This window comes from Haliaeetus leucocephalus, unplaced genomic scaffold (assembly GCF_000737465.1).
Source record: "Haliaeetus leucocephalus isolate CR32 unplaced genomic scaffold, Haliaeetus_leucocephalus-4.0 Scaffold362, whole genome shotgun sequence".
Taxonomy (NCBI): domain Eukaryota; kingdom Metazoa; phylum Chordata; class Aves; order Accipitriformes; family Accipitridae; genus Haliaeetus; species Haliaeetus leucocephalus.
This window is the reverse complement of record NW_010972798.1, coordinates 2995665-3008382: the sequence shown is the minus strand read 5'-3', so window position 1 is coordinate 3008382 and position 12718 is coordinate 2995665. Positions and strand designations below refer to the sequence as shown.

Sequence of the window (12718 nt, the reverse complement as noted above, 5' to 3'; positions counted from 1 at the left end):
AAAGAGTATCTCCAGTTTAGCACAGGGACATCTGTACAAACATGCACGAATGACTCGATCCAAAAGGAACAAAGCAAGGATTAATGGTGTAATTAGTTAAAAACTTAAAATACTTTTCTACTGTTTAAGATGCAAGCTAGTCCACTGTGTTTGTCGTATAATCAGGTATTCTGATCGTAACTTCTTTCCTCCTTAGGCAGTAGCAACTGCTATCAAAGCATTTTTTGACAGTCAAGAAGTAGTCCCTGGCAAGTGTTGGGGGCCTTGTGTCTGATGGTTTGAGCCCTGTGAAACGTGAAATACGGCGTATTTCATCTTTGGTGGAAGCTGCCTGGTACCCAGCAGCTCTCAAAACCCAATCCTTTGCTGGCAACATCTGTCACAGCACTGCATTGCAGTGGTCATGGGGTGATGTGAGAAATAAAAGGAAAATAAGAAAGGAGAAATAGTTACTTTACTAGCCGGTACTTCTGGGGTGTAAACTATCCAATCTGTAAAACTTGCTAAAAGCCATTGCAAACTGCATCTTTTTGCCATATAGCTACAGTTTTGGTAAGACCAAGGAGTTCAATATTTGGTTTCCGTTAAAAACGAGAGCTTGGGATTACAGTTCTTCCTCCTTTTCCTCCAGCAAGGTAGAAGATGCTAATGTAAAAAGGCAGAACAAATGGGCTCTTTATTTTTGCAGGACAAAGAGCATTTGAACTCCATCAGTGGCTCTTTGACTGCCTTCAAAGCTTGTCCCTGACTAAATTAAAGCCTCTGCTAGATTCTGATTTGTACTATACTGTAGGCTTTCCATTGCACTAGCAGCTAAATGCATGTAATAGATTAATTGTTACCTTACAAAAACACAGATAATGAAAAAAAATCAGAATTAAGATTTACAAAGGGCTATGTTCTCACTCAATGCAAAGTAGCGTAGCTCCCCTAAGATCAATTTTTATTATGCCACTTTACAGTGGCTCAGAATCTGCCCCCTAATTCAATGAGCTAGTTCTGAGAGAAAAGTCTTAACCTTATCCTGTATAACCAGGATAGCACATTTTGAGGTCACTGATAACATGAAATAGTTTAACTGGAATTAAAGCGATTCTGTGAAGTTAGAAAAGCACAACTCAGCAGATGAACCAGCAAAATTGGCCCCAGAGTAGGAGACCACCGATCCTGATCTCACTTAATTTAAGAGGCACTCCTGTGAAATCTGTGAGGTTATCTGGGTACAAAAAACCCCAATCACAACAATAAAAAGGAGAGCAGAAAAGTGCACAGAATGCATTTACGTGGCTATACTCCTGATGTATTGGCACTTCTTCTTCATGACACTACAGTAACTGGTTAACACCTAAGCATTTACATATGGTGTGTCAGGGGTTTAACATGTGCCATTAACTAAAAACGTACGTTTATTTCCCCTTTCCCCGCTCCTCTCGCTGCAAGGCTGCCTCTGCACTCCTCCTGCCCGAGGAAGAGTTGTAGCTGTTGGAAGATCTTGCTGCAAGAACAGAAAGAAGTGGCCTTTTAGGCAAGCGCTTTTAGATGTGAAAAGAGTAAACAACACTGGTTTACCCCATATTATTCTTCCTGCACATTAGCATGAAGTGACAGCTAATACATTAGCATTGTTGAACTAACGCAAACGAATTTGCATTTTGGTCACTTACATCTGAATTACACTTATTCTACTCATACTGGCATCACCCTAGTTTTCACTGAAGTTGTACTACAGCTACTAAGTTTTGAAAATGCTTTAAAATCTCTCATTGATTTTCATTAAAGAAATAGGAACTCACAAGAAGCTCCCTATTGATAACTAAAACAATAAGCTTGAAATGCTGTAGTGTTTTCTTTTAAGGCAGGGCAGTTTACCTTGTTTTCAGTATTTCAAAAATGAGAAAATATTTCAAGGAGATGAGCCTCACTGACGATAATATTTCTGCAGCAAGACCAAGTGCCTTTAGTGATGGGAATACCCATGAAAGAATTCACCCACAAATGCAAGGCTGCTACCAACAATTTGGACTTTCAAGAGCGTGAAAACACAAAGCAGAGATGAATGTTCTTTTGGACTCATTGGAAATAAAGCTAGATCGCTAGAATTGGAAGAATAAAAACCATAAAAGCTCTAGTACATACAGGAATCATGTGCAAGGTTATTTACCATAGACACTTGCTAAAAATCATAAACACAGGATCAAAGTAGCAAAGATTCACTAGAGGCTGCAAATCAAGAATGGAAAACCTCTACATGCACTTTATAAAGAGAAAGAACAGTATGTTGGCAGACCCAGTTAAAGCCATATTTTATCATCTGTTTCATTAATTCATTATTTTATCAGTCAAATTATGAGTTTTAAAACAACTGATTATTTCATTCCTATCATTTAGAACTGTGCAGTTTGAAAGAGACATTAGGACACTAGTAAGCTAGGAGACAGAAAAAAGTGTATTAATCACAGATATAAGAAAAAACCATACATGCTTAGTGTGCGTAAGATATCTGAAACAAGTTTGCTTTGGCACAGCCGTGAGACAAACCATTCTTGAAGGTAGCAGAAAGGATTAGTAATTATGTCAAAATATTAATGTCCCAATTGACTTGTTCATTCTCCAGCAGAAGACTTGCTTTTCCAAAACAGTTTTGAGAACTCATGTGCTACCATACAAAATACACGAAGTGAGCAATAAGCAGTAGGTGAAACTGGTTTGCTTATTCTCTCCTCTACCTACTATATTATGTTGCATACAGTGGAGTCTCTGTACAGACTACATAGCTCAATTAGCGCATGTTTACATTAGCAGAAAAACCTGCAGGATAAGGTCCTTCTACATTTGCCATAAACTTGGATGCTGAGCTAGTTATTTAATGAAAAAAAAAATTGGTTCCCTTCAGCTGCCTAAATCCACGGTTTGGCTAGCAAATAAGGTTTATTATGTAATTTGACCCCTTTCAGAAATCAGGACATTTACTTATTAAAGCATAAATCCTAACTTCTGAAATAGAAGTCTCACTAATCCTATGGGATTGGGATTTCATCTGAAAGGCAGCATTTGGATGTCTAGCCTTTTTTCAGGCTCTGCAAATTACCCTGCCCCTCCAGCTGCTGATTTGAAAGCCTGGGAGTCTCCCCTAACTCCTGCGTTGTATTTGTCTTTCCAGGCGCAGAGTGTCTCGGACATCTGAGGGTTTCTTGAACCGTGCCATCCACCCACGCTTCTGCAACTGGAACCTGGCCCCCAGGTGTACGCGTTAGGGTCCGGACACACCGCAGAGAGGGAACAAACTGGATAATGACCTATGGGTGCTGACTGCGTGTATGGTCTTAGGCTTTCCTCTGCCTAGTGCTTCTGGGTGGTTTAAGTGGTTTTCTTTTCCCTCTGCTGTGTTGGGCTAGAAGGAAGCATTTCTACAGGCTGCTTGCCAACAGAATTTGATAAACCATGGACAAAATATCGCTTCTCACCATGTGTCCTACAGCAGATCAAACACAAATTCTCCCAAACCTCTCTGCCCCATTCCTTCATCTGCCTCATTCACTTAAGAGTACTTTCAAAACATCACAAGTTTCATGTCTTCCTGCTCATAAAGCACAATAAAAGAAATAGTATCTATCACACAATAATGACGGCTGAATCCTGTTTAATCCTGCGAAGTATGTTTCAATTTGCTTTTTAAAGCGAATGTTTTCTTCCTAATGATGCCAGGCTAATAATCCTGAAGGTTTATTTTTCAGGTAAAGAACTAGAAGTGTAACCAAAATGTCTTTATTAAGGCCTTTATTTTGTGATCTTAAAAAAAAGTGAGAGTGTTTCTGTTGCACAAAGACCAATACACCCACAGCCTTAAGCAGTCTGCACTTCTCTGAACTACTAGTAAACAAATAAATAGGCGGGGTTTTCTCCCCAGACAGTTACCTCTATATATGTAAATCTACAAAGAGCCATCAAATAGAAATTTACCTTCTATAAACTCTGTGCTCGAAACATTTCAAATCAGAAGGCTCTACCTTCGCTCAAATCAGCCCACATCACCTGTGAAGGCAAGTAAATAAAATGCGTATTTTGATCAAGATGCCAGTCTTTGCTCTGATAGGTTACCTCTCCTGCTGGCTACATTGATTAATGGTCTATTTTCTGGGAAATTTGCTGCCTAAAAGTTGCAACTGACAGTTTAGAGTTTTCTGAAGGCTGATGGTTGCCAGTTCTAGACAGACTCCTTACTGTTAGAGGTCATCACACCAGCACGTTTGTACATTCTTTGTGAAATTTTGCCACACGGCACTGAATAACTGGTTGTATGTATGGGAACAGGCATATAATCTTCTGTTTCTAAGTTTTCAAAAAAAGTCTTGTCTTCTTGAGCTCTGACAGTCACGGAAGAAGAGACCGCAATTTCTACCCGAGTGCCTCAAGCATTGCAAATTATTTCCCCCCCACCCCTCTTCCCTTTTCTAAGTAGATTCTGTGATACAGCGAAGCTTGGCCATGAACACGACTCCTTTGTGTGATAACTGCAGGCTTCCCAGTGCTGCGTATTAAGGGCGCACCTGAACAACGTAAATTCACTAACAATGCACCATAAGTCAGGATGGAAACTTATCTGTTTCCACTGGCTGTTTCCCTTGAATGTTCCACAAGCGATTGCGTGAAATATTTTCTCTGAAGCCACCGAGGCTGCAATTGCTGAGCAGTCTTACTGAAAACTAGAAAAGAACGTGCTAAATACACACCCTTCGAGGATGCAATCCCTTTTAGTTCAAGTTCGGCACGTACCGAAGAGCTTTACTAGGTTTGGGAGCAAGGTTCGCACCAGTCTGCAGGATTCAGCTGAAGGCTTTTTATGCAATAAGGAGGAATATGCAGTGCCTCTTTGTCTTAGAGGGCACACACGTACAGATAAGAGGACTACTGGAAATTGATGGAACACATTTCATTTGACTTTCAGCTTCAGTTTGTCACTGAAATCCTATGAAATAAGGCTTTCATTTCAATAACTTTCCAAAGATTCATCGTTTCCTATAGTTCTAAGCAGTCTGTTATTAGTATATTCTGACTTACTTCCACTACAACATCATTTAGAAGTCTCAGTCAGGTTAGCTTAATAGCAGGTACTGTGCAGCCTGATTTTCCCCAAAGAATTTGAAATCTTGATAATAATCAAGACAAGAAGGGAGTAAAACAAAGGAGAACTGAGAGAGACAAACTAAAAAAATATTCCAGAAATCTTTCCATATAGCTAAGTGCTGATCTCACACTTGTAGGGTTACTACTTAACAGGTCTTATAAGTCATTTCAAATAAGCTTTTAGAGGCAGAATATAGTGCTATCCATCTTCATCAGGTAAGAGATCAGCAACCAGGGAAGAAAAGTGAAAGAAATGCGGGAAGGGCTCTTTTAGATACGATGAATTTAGCTTAAAACTAAACAGTTACACAGGATCTCTGGAGTTGCTGGGGTGTTCGTCTGGACAGATGACAGGATGATAGATAGGGTTTTGACTCAGCATCATAGAATTGGTTAAGTTAGTTGCAAATGAAATCAATCAAAGATGGGGCACAGTGGGAAAAGAGAAAGCAACCAGGCCATAGCTGTAAGGAACCCTCACAGAAAGCAGGATGGCATCAAAAAAGGACCACCCAAAAAGCACTCTAAGAGAACAAGAGAAAGAGGAGGAAAAAGAAAAAAAAAAGAAAAAAAAAGAAGTCAGATGTCTTGACAACTGTGAACAGGTCCAGGGTAAGACCAAAAACTAATCTTGTGGTTTGCCTAGGAAGTGATAAAAATGTTTTCATTAACATAAAGGAAATACAGAACCGGCTTTTAGTCCAGAGCTCCAGGAGAGAAGCCCTAGATAACATTTGGAAACACACTCTCCATGAACTCAAGATGGATAGAAGAGGAAGGTGGGGAAGCTGTGAGAAGTAACTTAGCAAGCATCTATGCATAGTTGGAAGCCTAAAGATTCCACTTGGTCTGTCTTTGCTTGGCGTTCACATGCTTTCTTCAATCAGCAAGACTGTCAGAAGTAAGTACACAGCTCTGAGAAAAGTATCCTCTTACTTAACTGTTTTCGCTGTAAATTCAGCAAGGAAATAAGTGCAAAATTACTCCCCTATAATAGCTCCTAGGAAAAGAGTGCTATTTCTCAGATGTTAATGTGGGGTTTTGCAAATACTGCTATTTACCGCCTGGGATGCACTTGAAACTATAAGACAATTCACAGTTTGGGTCCAGGATCCTTGAAACGATATTTAAAAAAAACGTTCCTCCCAACTCTCATAATGCTATGCTCAGAGACAGCGTTAGCTGCATGTACATAATGTGGCATGTAGGTGCCTTGTCTGCTGGCAACGAAGTAAGCATGTATAAAATATTCTAGCCTGATTTGATAAATTAGAAAACAAAGTAAACTAGACAGGTAATTAAAAGTAATAAACTAGTTTTAATTGCTTAAGTAACCATGTAGAAACTCAGTGCCAGCAGCAAATGTGTAAAATACAACAACGTGGGTTTTGGTGTCATAAGTATCTCTGACGCTGTTGAGCCACAGTAATTTCAGATACCGTAGGGAAGCTAGTACTTCATTACTATGAATGTAGAAATCATTACCGCACCTCATTCTATACACTTAAATGAAATATGTAATACAGATAACTGACATCCTGAACATAGCAGGAAGGTGATTAAATAGCAGGTACTCAAGAAATATTGCCAATGGGGCCCAAAAGGCATTTTTATTTTTCTTCTGGCCAAGTTAATAAGTGGCCTGATGACCCCATCTCACAGCTACACCGTTAAATTTCAACAGAAATGATGACAAGCCTTCATAAATAAAAACATCCATTTGCAATAGCTTCCCACTAAACAAGGGCTAGGTAAGGCACTTTGCTAGCGTGAGGAGTTGCAGCTAGCGGCTTCATCCTTCCACACTACAACAAAGCTCCAAAAGACTCGCGCTGGGAAAGACAGTCAGCACTGTCCAGAAGGAGTGGATGTTCTCAAAGCTCAGTAATCTCCTGAAGGCCACCACGAGAGATAGTAAAGTTAAAGCTGTTAAATTACACTAAATGTAACAGCATTCCCTTTTGAATCTCTCAGCAGAAATACAGTAGGAACAGCGGTATGGATGGGCTGGATGGGGAAGGTGGGTATTCTGAGGAGCACAAGTGTGATGGGGAATATAATGAGTAACTCCAAAAGTTATTGGCTCATTAACAATGCCCTACAGGAAAGAATTTTCTGTCTAATAATAGAAGTAGCACAAGCACAGATTCTCAATATGATCTGAAGCCTGTTTAACTCAACTGCTTTGGGAGTAGGGCTCTTGATTTCTCCCTTTCTCTGTCACTTACATAATTTGGGCACTGAAGTGCTAACTCTATTATGTGGTTCAACATGAAAATGGAGACTTTTTTTCAAGCTTCATTAACATACTGTTGCAAAAATTGGCCTCAACAGAAGCTCAGTCATTTTCCAAGACTCACAATCTCTAGCATAATTTGTTGCTGAAAATAATAAGATGCATTTTTGAAAAGCAAAAACAGGATTATAAAATATTGTATACAATTCAAAATGGAGAACTCAGCATAGATCAGAACTCTACAACATAATTCATCAGAATAGTATTCCATTTGGGCCACTATGCTATATTTAACACTAGCCATAGCACTGAAAGTTCATTGCCATCAGCACTTTGTAAAAAATGGGCTGAGAAAACAGACGTACACCAATACTATAACACATTCTTCACCTTTACTCTCCTGAAGTAACTGATAAATCCATATGACTTAAACTGGAACCTATGACTGTACTAAAAAATAATGATTACAGTAGATCACATTTGATCATGTGCCCTACCATAGCCCAAATTCATCTATCCCAAAATATTGAACCAAATTTAAAAGTATACGGTTACTATGAGAACAATGTTTCAGCATCCTACAAAAATCTGATTGCATCTGCTTTCACAGTAAACAAAGTGTGCATTAATAAACTACATTTTATAAACCAAAGGTATTGCAAACCTCGATCTAACACAAAAACCGGGAAAATAAATGATCTGCAATTTCAAAAGCAACATCTTCTGATTATTGAACTCAAGCAAATGTTTCTGTCTTACAAACAAGTGTTTATACTTCAGGTTTCCATGTAGCCCCAAATATGCATGCCAAGTGTTTTTATTTGGGTACGAGTCACATTTTTAATCAAAGAAGAAAAAGGAATCAAAAAGCACCTTTTATTTTTCAGCGATTGTGGGTGACTGTGAGAAACCAATTGAAAACAGATTATATGTATTCTAAATAATTCAAGGCACAGGTGTTTATTATTAATTTTCATTCTGAAGGTGCTATTTTTGGCAACATAACTTATTTTTCATAGGTGTTTGCACTCTCCAGCAGTGAAACAATTGCACTGTCAACAGTAGAGATAACTCACTGAAAGAATGATGCTGTAATGGGAACCATGACATAACGTCTTATGTATCTTAATCAGTTATAATTAGCAAAATATCTGTAACATACTAGCAAAAAAAGAATTGATAAGTAAGTGAAAGCCTTATTACCTGATGCAATGCACATCTTGAGAAGTGAACATAAATAGCAAATATTACAATCACTGTGTGATTTACATTCTTCAATGCAAGTAAATTCTCCAGATACAGCGTGACACCAAACATCATGCCTTAACCAAGTACAATTCTGATTTAGAAATAATTAGGCAAGAAGGCGTTACTTACTCAACAGAACTTTGCCTTACGTGAATGCACGGAGCGACAGCTAATTACTTTAATAACTCCTTCATTTTTACTGCTCTACAGCCTTCTACTCCTTTCATCCTTATGGATCCCTAACAGCGAAGTCAGAGCAGTCAGGGTAAAGATAAAGCCTATATCTGAATATGCCGGTTATATTGGCATAGTCCAGACTCTTAACCCCCGGAAGCCCAACTGAGAGGTAAACCACAGTATTGCAAGTTTCAAAGAAAGCGTTTGTAGGTAATTAAGATTGTTTGTACCTCTTCTGAATTAAGTAAAAGGTAAATAATGCATTTTATCTGCGAGACAGTGAGTTTAAGACTCCTTAGCTTTTGAACCAAACGTATTTGCTACGGCAATGACAGGGAAGTGGCGAGCGTGAAGTTATACAACAGCATCTATACCCTTACTGTCCAGAATGGATCTGCATTTTGGTCCGTATCCAAAAGCTCACATGTTCAGCAGAAGCCTTTTCATAAAACAAGATGTACAAGCAGAAGTATCACCACTAGGACAAGAAGAATGATCCTTTCTGCTCTAATAAGCATTGGAAAGACTTCATCTAGAGTACTGCCTCTGCTTTTGGACACCACCTTCACAGACAAGAACTAAAAGGAGAGAGAATTGTTCAGGGAACAGCGGCGATGACAAGAAGCAATGTGAAAGAAAATGTTTAAGCTGAGGAAGAGGATATACAAGAGACACTTGATAACAGTCTGTCAATACATAAATGACTCCTGCAATTAATCCCTCCTTCATGGAAGGCAGTATCAGGAATAATAGTGAAGCAAGAGAGATTTTGGCTAATAATTAGGAAAAAGTATCTAGTGATAAGGATAGTTGAATACAGCCATCTGCTCTCTGTAAGTTTACAAAGATGGATGTTAACATCAATCAGGAATGACAGAAGTATGGTTGATCCTGTTTGGGGCAGAGGAATGAATTAGACAACCTCTAGCAGCCTGACTCTTGAGGACTGTACTTGAAATACCTACAAACTTGGTCTCTTTGAATTAGCATCCAAAAGGATGTATGTCTCAAAAGCACTGCAACAGACTCCAGGGATTTGATTCTGTAATATATTTAAGGAAGAGGGGCCATACTGGGATGTAAGATCCTTCAATTTTTTGAGAGAAATACTATGTAAATCTGGAGGTTGAAATTTCCAGTTGTAGAGATATAAATGAATGATGGAAATGAATATAAAAGCCTCAAAACCAAACAGGTTTGGATTAGCAGGATTGGCTTAAGTTCACAGCATTGGCAGGTGTGTGTGTGTGGGTGTGTGTGTTAAGAGAAATCTTCAGGCTGGTGTTAAAAAGAAATTTCTGTAATTTTTCATTATCATTTTTTCAGTAACGTTTTTCTCTATTAAAATACCATCTGCTGATTAATTAAACACCTTAGCATAATCAATGCACAAAAAAATATGCCTCCAATATTGATTAAAGCTTTCTTTGAAAACCTCTCTGAGCTCTTTTATCACAGTCTGTAGAGAGATGGTATTTTCTAGAACAAAACAGAACTGCATAGCAAGTGTGAAAGCGTGACAGGATAAAGGTACAAAATATGTAACTGTTTAGCTGAGGATGTTGAAACAAAGCATGTTCAGAAATGGAATAATGTGACAGGTAATTTACAGTGATCTGACGGAAGCTGACTGGATGCCAAATAACCTGTTGTAGTCACAGTATTATTTTTTTTCCTTCCAGATACTTTGAGTATCTTTTTTTCAAAGCTGGCTGTAATTGACACATTAGATTAGTTACAAGATCACCTGCCAGGAATAAAAAGGGATGAACACTGACATTTAGGTTTTTTAGGACCATTTAGGAGTAATGGGCTTGATCCTTCCTATACCACTCAAGTACAGAAAATGATGAGCCTCCACATGGATAACAGCAAAGTTGATAGCAGTTTTTGCGCAGTTTTCCTCTTTTTGGATGTAATTCCCTAAATAATATAAATTAATTAATAAATATTAGGGATGAAATGCAAAGACTTTGGAGGACAATCTGGGAATATTGCAGGCTCTGATCACTGAAAGCAATGGAAAGACTCCTGGTGACTTCCCTACTCCTTAGGTGAGAATTAGAGATATTTGGGGGGTTTTTAGTTCCCCCAACTGAGTATCTGCATATTTATGTAGTTAACAAAAATGTCTTAGATCAGTCATGCCAGGTTGGTGCCTCTTCCACTTTAAGGAAACAACTTTCTAGGAAATCAAGTTGCTAACATGAAGAACGATTAAATATTGCTAATTTTTCCATATGTATCAAAAAAAGCTCTGATTTTATAGAGCAATTGAGGAAAGTCCTCTATGCAAGACTATGAAAGTACAACAAACACACAGCCTTTCACACAACTTCTTGTTTATGTGCAGATTGTGACAAATTATGCCAGAACATAATTTAGCATATGCAGAGAACTGGAAAGTAAAATTGTTCCATATATTTTGGTTACTCCTAATTTTTCTAAGGGCATGGCAGCTGAAGTTTAGATTTATTCTTCCATTTTATTTTATAATGCACAATAGCTTAAATTAATTTCAAGTCAATTATAATGCAAGGAAGTTACAGGGTCTGTTAAATGTTGCTCTATCTGATGAACACCTATACTTCTGCAATTACAGGGGCCATTTTTCAGAGAAATAGGGGGAAATGATGAAGCCTATGGCACTGAAAGATACCTTCCCATGTAGATATGATTCTGGAAGGCCACTACCACTTTCCCTGCTACAAACCATAAAGGCAGCCTTTATAGTTATTATCTCAGCATTCTACATATATACAATATAATCTGCCGACCAAAACCTGCAAATCTACAATTATGTGGTGTAGCAGCTCCAATTTTTTACATAAACATTTTCATTTGGTACAATCGTTCTCCTTCTGTCACCAAAGCCCTGCTTTTACAGATGAGCCACATACAGTTCTGTTTATCTTCTGTCTTTCTACCTACAATGCATTAACTAGTTCCAGTGGCTTTCTTGAAAGCATAATGACTTTTCCTGTACTCTAGTAAAAATATATCCCCACAAATCAAGAGGAAGCAGGCTCAGACTAAGTGGCTGAGAAGATTTACATTCTATTGCTAACTCAGTTATTACTCTGCTGAAAACCCCATAGCATCAATATAATGAATCCCTCAACCTCTGCTGCTAGCACAATTTTTCTTCCCAACCTCATTGGCTCCCAACTTTCTGCTTGACCTTTTACAATCTGTGTGCGGCAGAACTTCATTACAACCTTTTAATGATGCACAAATGGCACACAACACCAAGGTCACAGCACATCCCCAGTGAGAACTTCTCCAACACCTCCTGAACAGACAGCGAGTTTTCATTTAAAGAGACAGACAGTCCAGTGGGGAACCAAAACCCTACTACCTAGCATGGGTCTCAACAGCTGCTAACACACAAAAAAGCAACCGTGTCATAAAATGAGTATCTGCTCCCAAAAAATGTTTTGAGAAACAAGTTGATGTCTCAAGCTGTCAGTGACCAAATGAATAAAATGGCTCATTTAGGAAACTCAGAAAAATAGCAGTATTTTTCTGTATAGAAAGATTATTCAAATCTTAAAAAAAAAAAAAAATATATACACACACACACACACTAAGGGGTTAGCAACAGTCATCCATCTAGCACATTAAAAATCTTTCTAATGTCACAGCAGTCAAATGAATATCAGATGATGGATTCTATTCCAAATAATCACCAACTTCTTGTTAAAACAGTTCAATCTCTGTTCTGTAATTTTCCAGCTGGGATGCAGGGATACCAATGCTTAAGCCTATTTTAAAAGTATTTCAGTTTTTTGGATCGAGATTACTATATAAATGCAAGGCATCTCACCATTCAAGTATGTAGACCGTAGAGCACGTTATTCAGTATTGGTTAATGTTAAGTCACTGCATATATTGCAGCTCAGTTATCGGCGATGCACAGTACAATGTTCCAAC

General features: G+C 38.3%; 1 protein-coding gene across 1 annotated transcript in view; it reads right to left on the bottom strand.

The window, feature by feature from the left end:
• NLGN1 (neuroligin 1) overlaps positions 1-12718 on the bottom strand; it is a 327757-nt gene that overhangs the window by 88623 nt on the left and 226416 nt on the right. The window lies entirely within an intron of this gene.